We start from the raw sequence: 14885 nt of genomic DNA on the forward strand, positions 1-14885 counted from the left end.
ATATATATATGTATGTTTATATATATACATATATATATATAACCACTTAATTTACTCACATAAAATTAATATACAAAAGTATAGATTTATGCGTAAACTTTAAGTATTTACTTCAAAAGTGATCAATATGTAGGTAGAGCTAATTAGTAATTAGTAATTTATAAAATATATATGGCGATTAAGCTACACTGCATATTCCGCGTTTCATCCACTGTAGGACTCTTCAGGCTTATGAGCATAAGCCTGAAGAGTCCTACAGTGGATGAAACGCGGAATATTCAGTGTAGCTTAATCGCCATATATATTTTATAAATTACTCCACACACACACACACACACACACACACACACACACACACACACACACATATATATATATATATATATATATATATATATATAACGTCAAGGGTGTGATTTTCATATAGAAACGTTGATTTAGTTTGAATAAAATAAACTACTCATCAAGTGCGCTTGAAAGCCAAATCACAACGTGACATTAGGGAAATAAACAAATATTTTACTTGTTTGAAACAAGTAAAATATTTGTTTATTTTACGTTGTGATTTCGTTTTCAATGCCTATTTAATTTTATATATACATATCTATATACATACATATATGTATATATATATATATATATGATTACTTCATTTACTCACATAAACTTTAAGTATTTACTTAAACAGTGCTCAATACGTAAGTAGAGCTAGTTAGTAAGTTACAAAATATATATGGCGATTAAGCTACACTGAATATTCCACGTTTCATCCACTCTAGGATTCTTATGCCTGAAGAATCCGAGAGTGGATGAAACGCGGAATATTCAGTCTAGCTTAATCGCCATATATATATATATATATATATATATATATATATATATATATATATATATATATATATATATATATTGTAACTTACTATATATATATATATGATAAAAAAGACAAACAAATGTAAATACAATTAATAATAAATATTTTAAAATGTATTATTCCTTTTCTTGAAAGATTAAATAAAAATATACACATTACAATAGAATAACGAACTATAATATTAATTTCACACACAAATGACTATTTACACCTTTCGATTTATTTATCGGATATTTTTCATGGTATACACTGGTTTAAAACACTTCCGTTAATGAAACGTTTCAATTCTATGTTTATTGTTTACGTTTTGAAAACGAATAGCTATTGAATTTTTCATTAGAATAGACTTACTTATGAACAAATATAACTACAATAATTTTCTGATTGGTTTATATTTTTTAAACTTATTCTTCTTGGGTTATTCATTAAAGAAAAACTGTTTACGTCTGAAACGAGCGTGTTCCTTCTATGTTTACATTTTTAATTATCACGGATTTAATTGTAAAATCACAACCTAACTATTCAGCATACGACTTTAATAATTATTTTGATTTATTATATTTTTATAGTAAATGGTCTGCAGCAGTGTTCTACGTAACAGTTTGTGTTTATTCATTAAGAAACCTGTTTTCGAGCTAATCTCGGAAATAAATACACTTTACTTTTAAATTCATGTATTTATTTCAAATTTGTCAAATGTATTGAAGATTTTTTTTAATTTAATACTTATGCACTTATGTTACAGTCTTGAAATAATAACATTATTTAGAAACCTATTCTTAAAATGGGGTGGGTAATGTGTTTTGCAACACTGTACTTTCGCCTAACAACGTCTTGAAATAATAACATTATTTAGAAACCTATTCTTAAAATGGGGTGGGTAATGTGTTTTGCAACACTGTACTTTCGCTTAACAATCTAATGAAAAATATATGTATAAACTTAGATTTAATTTGAAAATTCTATTTAAAAGTATCACCGTAGTTTAAGTCCATGAGCACCAAAATATGTGTGTAATTTAAATTCTGATAGTATTTTTTTTCATGTATTTTATTTAAAATATTCAAGAAATCTGCGATGTTAACTTGTAGTAAAAATGTAGTTCCATTTTCAGGTAAACCTTCACCATTAAATAAGGCGCCTTGCACTTGGATTTGTTTCATATGGTCATTCTTATACGAACGATATTATTGATAAATATAAAGTTGATAGGGCAAAGACTAAAGTGAAAAAACTGACCAAATAAAATATGATATATATGTTGAAAATCTTAGATGTATTGGAGTCAATTGGAGAATGGATAAGGATACATTGCTTCATAAGGAAATTGTGGCGGAAAATAGACAAAAAGGATAGAGAAAAAGGATGGAATACTGTTGCCATATCTGGACAGGAGCTGATAAAAACAGCTTATCCTGCCTTGACAGAGTACAAAATAGACTTCGTGGCTTAGTGGGGGGATGCCCTTTTCTCTACCCTGCAACCTCTCTCCCACAGAAGAGACGTTGCGAGCCTATCCTTGTTTTATCATTATTTCTATGGCAGGTGCTCGTCTGAACTCCAATCTCTGGCCCCCCCTCGCCAATTTTTCACGAAAAACACCCGTCTAGCTGAATCCACTGTGAAAAATTTCCCCCACTCCTTATCTGTGCCTAAATCAAAACGCGGATTCCATGAACAAAGCTTCTTTCTTAGAAATGCACGCCTGTGGAACTCTGTTCCGTCTGTCTGCTTCCCTCCGGACTACAACTTGGATGTCCATAAGTCCAATGTTTACAAATTCCTAATGAACCGCCCCCTTAATTAAACACTTCATCAAATCTCCACACTAACGTAATGTACTTGCAATAATCCTTATCCCTGAGTGGCTTCCGGGTCTTGATAAGTGGTGATCACTGTGTAAAAAAAAACTATAAAAAATATAAAGGACCATAACATGATTATACTTTTACAAAAGAAACATCCTATGAAAGAGTTCCTATTAATGGTGGTGTAACAGGTGCTGTTCATGCAGAGCAAGTCGGGGATGTTTTGTATGAATTCAAAAATGAGAACACTGTCAAGGCTATTCGTGTTGAGAACATTAATGCCAACACAGGTTGTGATGCTATCAATTTTAGAAAAAAAAAACATTTTAATTCTTCACACAATTGGTTGCTCTTTGCACTATAATGAACCACCTGTCAGATCCCCTTTTTTTTAGACATAGATGGTTGCGCAAAATGCCCTACAGCATTCAGTCCCTCTCATTCCACGAAAATTATGCTTAAATGATTGCAATGATTAACCCCAAATATTATTTAACACTATTAGCAGTTCTCTAGGGTCCATTTTGAAAATTGATAAAATACATAATATCAGTTGTGACTAGCAAGGTACGACCAACATCTGGGCAGGAGCTGTTAAAGGCAGCTTATCCTGCCTTGACAGAGTTCAAAATAGCTTAGTGGTGGATGCCCTTTTCTCTTCCCTGCAACCTTTTCCCCGCAGAAGAGACGTTGTGAGCCTGTCTATGCTTTATAATTACTTTCATGGCAAGTGCTCGTCTGAGCCTCAATCTATAATCCCCCCTCGCCAAACTTCGACGAAAAACACACGTCTAGCCAAAACCACTATCAATAATTTCCTACACGCCTTATCTGTGCCCAAACTTAAATGTAGATTCCATGAACAACGCTTTTTTCTTAGAACTCCAAGCCTGTGAAACTCTCTTCTGTTCGCCTGCTTTCCAGCTGACTACAATTTGATTGTCTTCAAGTTCAACATAAACAAGTTCTACGTAAACCGTCTCCATAAGTAATTCAATTTACAAAATTCCCACTACTTATGACGTTTATGAATTTTTTGGTATTATAAACAATAGATAATATATACAAATAAAAAGTGAAAACATGAATATATACAAGTAATAAGTATAGAGATAGATATGCATTAATATATAGTAATAATTAGTAATAAACGGTGATATTTACAACTAGAAATAAAAAGAAGGTTTAAGACTCCTAAAATTTATACGAGAATTATCCGCAAGGACCCGTGGTGCAGTAGTTAGTGTATTGTGAAAAATCAATTGTAAAAGTTATATTCTCCTGAAAAGGTCACCTCATCCTTAAGGAAAATCGATGTTGCTAAATGGCGGTATGTCAGTTAATGTTTGTAGCGAGAGAATTGTTTTAAGTATTTTATTTAAAAGTGTTATTAAATAAACTTTAAATAACAATTATATTGATAATATATTTAATTTCATTTATTTTGAATTATTATTTCCGACATCGACCTTTAAAAAACGCATCTGGATATTTCCCCTAAAAACCTCGAAACATAAAAATAACTCTTCGCCAATTAAAATAATTGGGTTATCTCAATTAGTTTCTAATTGGAAAAATAATTCCGTGCTTACAGAAAAATGTTTGTATTTTTTTAAATATTCAAACACAAAATACATACGAATACACTAAAAAGATTTAATTTCTTTGTTTTTATAATTCATGGGGAGGCTATACTAAACTTTTGACTCCTTCGAATTCAAACTTAAGCCACACTTTTAAAAAATAGCAAATCGGAAAAGACCCCCCCCCTCCAAAAAACAAAACAAAAAACAAATCGCAAATGTCCTTTATTTACAAAAAAAAAAACAGGGAAAAAAGTTTCTTTACAAAAAATTAAAGAAAAAAAAACACGTAAATTACGGTCACGTTAATGTTTATAAACGTTATTTTATCAGAGTCCTAAAACTATGAGTCGTCTTAAAAGTGTGCGCAAAATAGTTTCTAAATTACTTTTTCCATTCGTTCGCTTTTCTGTCTACATGGCTATTTGGTTGATCGGGTACTCGCTGCTATATTTATCGAAACGAAAGTTGTTTTGATTTATTGGGGGGGGGCTTTTTCCAGCGTACGGGCAACAAAAAGTGCTCAATATCCTGAGAAAATTTAGTTCTCTTTGTATCCCTTCTGCTGAAATATGTGATAAGAGGGTAGCAGGTACTTCTTTTTGTGGACGATTACATTTACATGTTTTTATCCATTCTCTTACTCTGGAAATTGCTGTGGGTGTATCAACGTTGGCCATGACGAACATGATTAATATCCTAGTATAGCAGGTTTGTTCCAAACGGAACGCCACGTCAACCCGGGCAACGCCGGGTACCCATGCTAGTATATATATATATATATATATATATATATATATATATATATATATATATATATATATAATTAAATACCTACAGACACTAGTGTTTCATCCTTTAGGAAATCTTCAGTGCAGGGTGTCACGATTAACACTACTCGATAGATTCGAACCCGACGACACAAGCCACCTCTTGCCTCATTAGCAAGGGCCGTATCTATTCGGCTACCATTAACCGCTTGTAATAATGTTTAAATTTAAACTTTTTAAAATGTTTTTACGTCAATCATAGTGATCTAATCATTATATGATGATCTATGCATACATATATATGTGTGCGTGTGTGTGTGTGCGTGTGTGTGTGTGTATGTGTGTGTGTTGTGTTTTTAGTACATTTGGGCATTTTTCTCTTATGAATGTTTCATTAGGAACTATAGACATGATTCCTCAATTGTGACAAGTCGCAGAGAAAGTTCTTTAAACGAGTCGCATGTATATGGGGTTTTTAAACCTCACTAAAAAATTCGACAATGTAAAACGGGCTGCGGAAAGTGTTAAGAGAGCCTGGTATACGCGAAAATAATATGCAAGAGATAGTTATTCCACAAGGAATACTAGTTGACGTTCATATTTTGAAATATGTCAAAAACATTAACTTCCTCGGAAGTAAAGTAAACACCAATGGGACACGTGATGATGAGATAATCAACAGAATTGCAAAAACTTCCAGTGGCTTCGAGAAAATTCGCATTCGATTTTGGAAAGTTTGGAGTATTAAACGCCAAACAAAGGTGCCGTTCTACAGCACTGTTTTTCTCACAATAATCGTGTATGGATCAAAGTCTAAGACACTGTACAGAAGACAAATTCAACAATTGAATGTTTTTCACAAATGTTATTTACGAGAAATTTGTGGAGTTAGTTTAAGCGACAGGATTGCAAATGCTGAACTTTTCACTATGTGCGACATTGATAGTATTGAATCCTTTCTCATGAAATCACAGTTATGCTGGACTGGCAATGTGTTGAATACGCCAAAGGAGAGAATTCAAAAATTGTTAATGTACAGTCAAATTGACAGTGGTTACCGAACAGTCGACAGATCATTACTTAGGTAAACGGACACATTAAAAAGCAATCTCCTAGCCGCTTAAATACAACACGATGTCTTCGAAGGCTCTGTGATTTATCATAATTTATAGAAGTCAATGGCATTATGAAAAATGCAACATACAACATTATCAAACTGTGTCAAACCAAGGACAAAAATAAAGAATCGTCCGACGTCCCAGCCATATACTCAAACAATTTACACTCTTGCATTATTTGTGGACTTCTTGTAGATCATTGGCTATACTGAAATGCCATCTGCGACCTACACACAGGGTGAAATAAACGAAGTTGCAAGAACCTCACTCGTCAAAATAGACGGGAAAGTCCATGATCTATCTATATATATATATATATATATATATATATATATATATATATATGTTTGCATGTGTGTAAGTATGTGTAAAACACTGATATGTTTGCGGCGATAGAAAGGAGAATAACTTTAAATAAAGAAAGTAAGAGTTATCTCCCTTTATAGATACTTACAAAGACTAGAGAATCCTACTGAGAGAACTGAAGCAAGATAGCGACATTGCTGGACACTAAATTCTTCTTTTCCATTGCGGTAGTCTTTTGCCAATGCACGTTATCCTGATAGGAATTTACATGACATTCATGGTGGCAATTGGACTGGTTTGCCATCGTCCTGTTTCTCCTGGGAAGATTATTTGATGATGAACAAATTGCATCTATTAATAAACGTATGTTTCTATTCATCACTGCTTCAACAAGAGACATTTTATTTGGGCAATTTGGATTTGGGGTAGCTCTGTAGCTACTTAGAAATATTTCTACGAGCTCTCGAATATTTCCTTTCATTTTTAAGTTCAAGTGAGCTCTCAACGTGGTGACAAAGCGTTTGGCTCCGGCATTAGATTTTTGATGGAAAGATGGAGATCTGAAGTGCTGAATACTTTTTTGTTTACCGAAGTCAGAAAAGTATGCCGAGGTAAATGCAGTATCATTATCAGAAACTAAGATTTCAGGAACACCCAGCCTACTGAAAAATCTTATGGTGTGTTTACAGTTTTATTTAAGGTAGTATCGTTCCTCTGGAAGACTACTTGCCATTTACTGCAAGCATCAATATTAAATAATGATGTAGATTAATTGGTTCTGCAAAATCCATGTGTAGACGTGACCAAGGTTTTTATGGGGTAGGCCATGCATGCATAGTTTTTTTTCCGAGGAGACTTCGCAAACAGTAGACATTCGCACAACTTATTACAAGTTCCTCTAATTGCATGTCTATGTTTGGCCAATATACCAAGGCTTTCATCGTATTAATTCACTGATGTCCATAGTGAAATTGCCTGTAGAACTTGGTCCTGCGGTTTGTATGGGACAACAACACATTCTCCCAAATACTTTTCCATTGATCTCGAATAAAGAAAATCTCTAAAAAAATGGTTGAAGTTACTAATCAGTACCGGTTTGGCCAGCTTATGAGATGAAAATGTCTAACTTTCTATAATAATGGATCTGCGACTGTAGCCTCCTGGATCCTTTCTGTAGTGACAGGTAGTTATCTCATCGTAGAAACAAATGCAGAAACAACTTCAGGTTCCTGATGTATAGCAACGATTTCTGTGTCTTTATCTAATTTTAGATGCGATGAAATGAGTCTGGATACTGATTCTCCCTGGACAATTATCCTGTCTTGTTGGCTCTTCATAGAAAAATCTTAATCTAAAAGCATAGGTGCCCATCTGTGTAAGCGATTTTTTAAATATAAACCGGAATTCCTTTCCTAGAACCAAAATACTTATAAAAAGGTCTGTGATCTTTGATGACCATATAAAATTTCATGAAATTTCTTTACCACGTAGATAATTATAGGGCTTCTTTCTCAATTTTGCTATACTTTCGTTCGGTAAGCATCAACGACTTTTTTGCTGATGCAATGGCTTTTCGCTTCCATCAGAGAAAAATATGTGATATTACTGCTCCGACTCCATAGTCTGAAGTATCGGTCACAACAATAATGTCTAATGATGAAGTGTAGTATGTCAGCAATAGATCAGAACTAAGACGTGTTTTGATTTTCTCAAATAATTCTTTGCATGTGCTAGACCTGTTACATTTAGTATTTTTTTATATAAAAAAATATTTTGAGGCCCCCGTAACTTGTGCAGTTCGGGTACGAAGTAACCATAATTACTTTTTAGGCTCTGAAAAATAGTAGTGTTGCAACATCCTTTGAACCTAGCATGTGCATTATTGCCTGAATATTGTCCCGATCTGGATTTCGACCATTTCATAAAAGTTTGGAAGAATTTGCACTTGTCTGATTTCAAATCAAATCAATATCCTTGAATTCCATCCAGCACCGAAGTAAAACGATGTAGAAGTTTCTCTTGGGATTGTGCCTGTAACGATAATATTATAAATGCAGTCGGAAACTTAAGGCAATGGTGTGAGCATTGTATCCATAGTTTGTTGGAAAATTGCTGGAGCTGACTTGACTTAAAATAAAAGGCGGTTAAAGTGAAATCCCTTGTGGGTGTTAAAAGTAAGAAGAATTTATGAATCTTTATCAATTCTATTTGTATATATGCATCTGCTAGGTTCAATTTTCCAAAGTTCCACCTTTGAGCTTTGAGAACAGATCTTCCGGTATAGGTAGTGGATACTGACGTGTCTTCAGTCTGTCATTTAGTCCTGATCTTGAGGTCTGCACATAAGCGTATTAAGCCTTCTTTACAATGACAATAGGTAATAAGTAATTTGCCATGGATACAAAAAAAAACTCAGTCTTTCTTTCTTAACAGCTATATATATATATATATATATATATATATATATATATATATATATCCACTGAAAAACTACTTAGGGGATAGCAGAGAGACATACTAAACTCTAAAATGTACACACAAAAATCCATATCACCCTAGAACAAAACCCCACAGAACTATGTTTTCTAGAAATTGTATTAAAAATTAAAAACAACAACATAATCACAGACATCTACTACAAACCCGCAGACCCCAAACAATACCTCCACTACAAAACTCCAACCCAAGCAACTGTCTAAAATCCACCCTGGTACGCAGAATCTGCATCATATATACAGACTAGCACCTCAATTCGATCCGACTCAGTGAACTGCAAATAATCTTGCTGAGAAGTGGATGCCTACCACCACTAATACGTAAATGTTTCGACTAGCAGAAATAATTCCAGTAGACCAACAAAGAAAAAAAAGCAACAAAGAACAAATTCTGGCATACGTCTCTAAACACAATACAAACAATTAAGAACTATTTGCAAAAGTAAATAAAACTTATCCTACTCAATCAGAACGATAAACAAAATAACATACTTAAAACAAATAATAAATAAAAACCAAACGCAACCCAAAAAGAAAACATGGACCTTAGTGATAACTGAGAACTTTTTCCTTAGACAGGAATCACGACTTATCAAGGCTAGGAGGCAACTTGAGAATAAGGGTTAATGTGTATACATTAGTTAATGTAATTATTGCATAGTAAACATAAGTAGTGGGAATTTTGTAAATTGAATTATTTGGACGGTTCATCACAAACTTGTTTATGTTGAACTTCAAGACAATCAGATTGTAGTCAGCTGGAAAACAGGCAATCAGAAAAGGTCCGCATGCATACAGTTATAAATAAAAGCTTTGTGCATGGAATCTACATTTAGGTTTAGGCACCGATAAAGAGTGTGGAGAATATTGAAATTTTGGCTAGACGAGTGTTTTTCGTGAAAGTTAGACGAGGGGGGGGGCATAGATTGAAGCTAAGATGAGCACTTGCCATGAAAATAATGATAAAGCAGAACAGGCTCGCAACATTTCTTCTGTATGAAAGAGGTTGCAGGGAAGAGAAAAGGGCATCCCATACTAAGCTACAAAGTTTATTTTGAATTCTGTCATGGCAGGATAAGCTGCTTCTAGCAGCTCCTACAAAGATATGGAAACAGTACTCCATCGCTGGCTGTACCTGGCTTTTATATAGGTAGAGAATTGCACCAGGAATGAGATATCTACTGGAGTGGTAGTAGGATTCCACCATTTTTCCAGCGACCTTGGCAATGGATTTTATATACGTGTTCCATTTCAGGTCAGGAGTAATGTTCAAGCCCAGAAGCTTCTCAAAATATGAAGCCTCCCCAAGACGAGACCCATTTATTTCAATTGATGCCAGATTGGCACCAGAGCGTAGATGTAGAGATTGAAGTTTGGTTTAGATGCATTAAAAGTAACCAGCCACCCCTTTCCCAGTGTACCACATGCTCAAGATCAGAGGAAAGATAATCAGAGAGGACTTGGTTGTCTACGGTCTTTGATGTTCTACTATAGATTGTAGTGTCGTCAGCATTAATATCAACGAATGATGTAAGGATGTGATTTGGAAGATCATTAATATAAATCAAGAAGAGAGTTGGGCCCAAGATGAACCTCTGAGCTACATAGAGCTTCTGATTTCTGCCCATCAACCACTATTCTTATGAACCTGTAAGAGAGAAATGATTTAATAATTGAGAAGACATTTCCAGCTATACCAGGTCCATTGATAATAGCTTGTATAGAGCACACACGGCTGTTACGGATTCTGTTTGCAATTTTCTAACCCTACTTTGTACATTACGGACTGAGCATATAACTCTCTCGCTTACTTTAGAACTTTTTTACAGAGGTTACTGACGGTCCTGAAAGCGACTTTAGTCTCAGCACATCTATTATGTTGGAGTTTGGTAGAGTTCTCAAAGGTCAAATCGTTGAACTTAGCAGCCAAATTTTTGTCCAAAAACTGATAAGAAAGATTTTCCCAAATCTCACTACTTTGTTTATCAAATTTCGAGTCTGCAGACAATTGACAGAGTTATTGTTTAGACAAGTGTACACAGACAGAGGGACAGACAGACACTTTCACTTTTATATATTTCAGCCCGGCGTTCGCTGTGAGTTTAGAGGTGTATGTTGAGCAAAAAAAAAAAATGGTAGTAGGAAGGCAAGCTCGAAGCCATACCGTGAAGGAGGAAAAAAAACGGGAAAACATGACATCTTTGCTGTTACAACCACCGTCAAACCGGGAGTGAGGTAGGTTTTAATTAAAGCAAGACACTCGAAAAAAGGGAATGCCTTTCGAAGGTATCGGCGAAAAAAGCGACCCCTCCCTGTAGAAAAGTGCCCAGTTGAGGGTGAAGATATTATTTTTTTTAGCCAATTTGTCGGTATTTTTCGTCTGAAGGGTTGAGCTTCAACGATACTTATCATGTGAAAATCCGTCGCCTCTGTCAAAAGTTTAAGGCAGGCATAGAAACATACATACACACAATTATATATTTATAGCTCAAATTTTAGACGCAAACCAATTAAAATGCTTGCCCTATCTCTGAATACACTTTATGTAAAATTTTAAATGTTTAGACCAGAAATTGTCTGAGTAATTTTGGTAGAAACCGCAGAGGTATTTTTTTTTTAACTTTGACCCCTAATATGTCCCTTTTATAGTTATTGTTTTGGGTTCAAATCAAGTTATTAAGTTAGATCCATGTACAAGGAACCTATATCTATGTAACCCCTACAGGGCAGCTCAAGTGCATAGGCTTGTAGTTGAGATGCACCCGGTTCCACTTTCAAATCAGCTTCCAAACGTCATCTGAGCTATCGGAGAAATATATTGCATTCACAACGGCGTTTCCAATTAAAGAAACGAAAGTCAAAACTTTATTGGGGTTTCTTAACATACAATTGATTATTGTCTTCGACTTTACAAATAATAGTTACATACTGGCCTAGTCATGAAACTTAGGGGGCTGGAAATTTTCTTTCCTTTTCCAAGTTCTCCTTCTTCATCTCCACGGGAAGGGATCAGCTGCCAGAGCGAAAAGAAGACTCCGATTAACCAAGTGTCTCGTTTTTATCAAATCAGTCGTTCCTCCTTCAACCTTTTTGGAGTTATTCTTTCGTTTTTTCTTTTCCTCTCCCTGCTTTTATCCTATTAATTTGTACTCCCTTTTTTCTTATATTTTTTTGAATTTCCTCCCTTTCTCTGTTCCCCTAATTTCCACTCCTCTCGACTTTATCTATACCAATTTTTAACCTCATTTGCACTGAGGTGTTAACCCATTATTAATTAGGCGTGATTAGTCACCCCAGATCGAACAATGCCTGGCGGTGACCCTCATCCCTAGCTGTCAGCTAAGATATCTGGGTATCTTCATATCGCTCAAAAGAGGGTTTGAAAACAACCTTTTCGTTGTTAACAGATATATAACGACAGTGAGATGAAACAATTATCAATTGTTTGTTTTTTCCTTTCTTTAGATATTTCTGTTTAAAACGACATCAAACCCTCATAATCATCATCATTAGAATTCAACCGTGCGAATTCCTCTGAATTCGTGTCAACTAGCAAGGTCATTCGGCATCGCTCGATCCCCATCGGGTCACATCTAAAATGTCAATTGTTTATACTCAAAATTGGCGGAGGAGTTTGTAGAGTTCTCAAGGGCCAAACGTTGAACGTTCACCTTTTTACGGCTAAATTTATCGCCGAAAACGGATTACAAAATTTTTCCCAAATCTCAGTACTCTGCATATCAAATTTCGAGTCTGTAGACTGACAATTGACAGAGTTACTGTGTAGGGAAATGTACACAGACACACAGTCACACAGACAGATGGACATACACTTTCACTTATATATATATATATATATATATATATATATATATATATATATATATATATATATATATATATATATATATACAGGATGTCCCAAAAAGATGTATGCACACTTAAAATAATTTTAAACCAGGTTTTTTTTTTCTTTGCAGATTAAACTCATCAATTTTAATGATGGCATTTTTGGAGAAAAAAATAATTCTATTACTATTAATAGTAATTTGTAAATAAGTTTTGAGTTGAGAACAACAGTAAATGAATTATGTTATGTGTGTAGACATGCATATAATATGGACAACAGACATGGATGCTAGGGACAAGATTCATATTGTAGTTTATTCTCCATAATGGCTATCTTACAGACACCCCACACCAAGGTGAGTTATGCCGGCCAAGGGAGGTAAGTAGGGGAAGTGTACCTCTACTAGGAGAGTTACACCTTAAGGGGGGGTATTGTTTATACACGTAACATCTCCCTCCTTACAGGGGAAGAGAGAAAGTGTGTCCTTTTCAAAATTCAGGTAGATCATTCACAATATCTGACAGGCTTTCTTATGACTCTGCCCGATCTTGTCTGTATTGGTGATATTGTTCTCTCGTTTGGGTCTTGTTGATAACAACGGAAGCATAGAAACGCTGTTGAAGTGCAAAAACTGTTTTGGAGGATGCATACATCATATTGGGGCACCATATATAAATATTTCATAAAAAGGCTGGCATAATTATTTACTATAATAATTAAATACTTACGGTCACTAGTGTTTAATCCTTTTGGTGTAACGATTGACACCAGTCGATAGATTTGAACTCGGCGACACAAGGACCATATCCATGAGTCTATATGTCATTGAAATCAAACATTTTAATTTTTAATGTTTTTTTACGTAACTAAAAGTGATCTAATCATTATATGATGATCTATGGATGAGAGCTAAATTGCCCGACTTAACTCAACTGAAAGTGCTCAACGATAAGAAACGAGTTTCTTAAACGAGCTGATATATATATATATATATATATATATATATATATAGTAATAATAACCAGTAATATATAGTGATATTACAGCTACAAATAAAACATAAGTTTAAGGCTACTAACATTCGTACTAGAATTGTCCACAGAGACCCCTGACGCACCGATAGTGTACTTTAGAAAAATCACCAATTAAAGTGATACTCCTGAATGTTGAACATTCAAGCCCTAGTGTGCACAACTGAAATAATACAATTACGAATTACTTGGGACCTCTATCCAGTCATGGCTGACGAAACAGGAGCATTCTATCCTCATAAAGTAAATAAAGAATTCCGTTCTCAATTTCATCCAAATTCCCGAGTTCGACAAAATACAGCTGAACAATGTTACATCAGCTTATACGTAGTGAAACTCACACTCAAGATGATAACAGTAGTTCGATGAATCCAAATAATACGAATGGCGAATCCTGGTCTCAAAAATTCAAAACAACAAATGATAAACTTGGCTCTTTCTAATAATGTACTGACATTTCAGATGGGTTTGTGTTTGGCTTTGATTGCAGCAAGATAATTTCAGATATTATATCGTAACAGTTTATTATATATCAAAATCAATGAGGAATTGAAACCCCATAATCCAGATTCTCATTGCCACGTTGCTCGTCTCACTGATTTCAAAGGGATGTTATTATTTCCAATTTGTTTCCATTTTTTTTTTAAATTATCCCTTAATAATTTTCCTTCGCGTTTAGACATGGCGTCTCCTAAACTGCCTCTTTTATGCATTATACGTTACTTTTACTCGTTTTTCATTTCTAAAAAAAGAATATTGCAACTTGAAGGTAAGGAAATTCAATTTCGATCATGTATAACGGAAGGCAGTGAGGAGAAATGTTTCACATTACATTTAAAATTCTGCGAGATACTACAGTTAGGAAAGTTGGACACAGGAACGGATTCCAAAGTTTAGCTGTTCGAGAGAAAAGTAGAAAAATTTCTGCTATTTAAGAACCTCAACAGTGAAGAGGTGAGGTTTTGTTGATTACATCGAGGAAACAAAAATGCTATAATTTCACCATAATATTTTCCATCTATAATATAAATGTCACCTGTCTATTTAAAT

Source organism: Euprymna scolopes, chromosome 40, assembly GCF_053919585.1.
Source record: "Euprymna scolopes isolate OS-2025 chromosome 40, ASM5391958v1, whole genome shotgun sequence".
Lineage (NCBI taxonomy): Eukaryota > Metazoa > Mollusca > Cephalopoda > Sepiida > Sepiolidae > Euprymna > Euprymna scolopes.